General features: G+C 45.5%; 1 pseudogene; it reads right to left on the minus strand.

Annotated features, from left to right (window-relative positions):
- Nucleotides 1-360: 360 nt before the first annotated feature.
- On the minus strand, nt 361-1,742 carry LOC114033436 (annotated as a pseudogene).
- Nucleotides 1,743-2,236: the final 494 nt, after the last annotated feature.

Raw genomic sequence — 2,236 nt, forward strand, 5'->3', positions numbered from 1 at the left:
TTGGGTAATGGAAACTATATACACACATATGTGTATATATGTACAAATTATGGAGACTTGTCAAGGTGCACCACTTCTTTAGGGCTTTGCTGTCTTTGGTGTATCTTGAAGCATTTAAACCATGAAGTCACACTAGCACCAGTCTGTCTTCCCAGATTGACTTCCTTATATTCCTCTTCATACACTCTTTTCTTTTATCCAATTTAAATTACTTTTATTTAAACATGATCTGAGACAGTACTGCTCACCCAAGAAACTGGGTGGTTATTATCAGACAGATGTGTTTGGAGGGAGTCTTCCTGGGCAGAGCACCTCCAAGGACCTAGATCTCCAGCTCCCACCCTCAAATGGGTGTGACCCCTAAAATCGCAGCCAGAACATGCCACTACGGTTATAGTCAGAGAGTTGTTCAATGGGACCCACTGCAGCCTCTGTGGGGCACTGGAGCAGACTTCCTGCACAACACTGGCATCAATCCCCGAGATCTGGCTCTCCCATTCTGACAAAGGTATGTGGTAGCCATAAGTCAGAAGACTTCATACATGGGGGTGGTACCATCCAGATGAGACACCAAAGCATTCCTCAGGATGTTTTTGCCCCTCATCACCTCACTTTCAGTGGCACTGGTACTCAGACGCATCCACTGGCCCTGAAGGAAGAATACCATATCATCTATGTTCATTCTATCTGTGACAAAATGGCTGCCAAACAAGCCAGTTTCTGAGTAGCTGATGTTGAAGGTGTGGAAACTCTGGCAGAGCTTGTTCACCACAGAAATAGATGCCAATGGACTCGACTGGTGCACACCCCCTCCATAGGTTCAGTCATAGTGACCAATGATCAAGTTGGCTACTGAGAGTGCAATATTATCAAGGTTGGCCCAGCCTGGGTCCTTAACTGCAATAGCCACATGAGATAGAGGCATAGCATCATCCTGGTGACGGATCTCACTGCCTGTGAAGCAGCAGGATGAAGGGAGAGGCATCGTATCCTCAGTGTATGCCATGGGGACAGATCAAGGTCCACTAGCTGATTGTGCCCCACACCTCCTGCAGTAGCCAGCACCATTCAAAGGGGCTTGTAGTAAGTATCAATAAATTCAGCCAAGTCTTGCATGGACAATTTCTTGGCATTCTCACTGGGTCCGTTCACAGCCTGCGCAAGGGGAGTGCCTTGGTAAGCAGTGGCATGAAAATAGTCAAATACCACATTCCTCAAGGAGTTGTCATTCTCCTGCATGTCTTGAAGAATCACATTTTGCTCCTTCTCAGTCTGGAAGTCCTCCAAGCTGCAGTTCTACACAATGTCACCCAAGATTTTAACAGCTTTAGGAAGGTCTTTACTCAGTGTTTAGTATAGTACGCAGTGTGTTCCTGAGTGCTGTAAGCATTTAGATGGGCACCCATCTTCTCTGTTTCTTCTTCCAGTGCTTTCCCAGGACACTTCTATGTACCATTGAATGCCAAGTGTTCCACAAAGTAGCCAACTCCATTGTTGATTTCATTTTCATAGCAATTGCCAACACCTATCCAAACTCCCACTGTACAGGTATGTTGGCTAGAGTCCTCAGAAGCCATCCGGAGCCCATTGCCCAGCATGGTGACTTGAGTTGCCTGGAGAGTCTGAACAAAGGTAGCTGTTCTACAATTTGTGGGCAACTGTAATAGAGAAGGTGAGCCACAGGCACAGAAAAAGGCCCAAGCTGCGGCTCCAACAACCTGGCACACAGAGGAGGCTGCCATATTCTTCTTTTTCTTCCTCAGGCTGGGCGGAGCATGTGTTAACAATCCTCTTCATATACTCTTGCTGTGTTCACTGCCTTTTACATTCCATCTCCATGCCTTTGCACAGGCTGTCCTCAAGTCTGGAATGTATTCCTTCCTCACCTCTATGCCTTTAAATCCCTATTTCAAATCATTATTGCCTCTCACTTATACTACTATAATAGACTTCTTATTAGTCTCTCTGTCTCAAATCTCTTGCCACTCAAATCCATCCTCCACTCGGTTTCTAAAGTGATGTTCCTGAAGCCTGAGTCTGATCTTGTCTCCCCTCACTCTCAATAAACTCCAGAAGTTCCCATTTACCTCTAGAATCAAGTATAAAATCTTCATTTGCCATTTAAGGTTTGTTGTAGTCTCTCCCCTTCCTAGCTTTTCCCTCTCTTCTTATGCTTTGTTCTGCTTCATGCATGCTTTAATCTAGCTACATTTCCCTACTTGCTGTTGCTTTCACC

Source organism: Vombatus ursinus, unplaced genomic scaffold (assembly GCF_900497805.2).
Source record: "Vombatus ursinus unplaced genomic scaffold, bare-nosed wombat genome assembly UNPS02007178.1, whole genome shotgun sequence".
NCBI lineage: Eukaryota > Metazoa > Chordata > Mammalia > Diprotodontia > Vombatidae > Vombatus > Vombatus ursinus.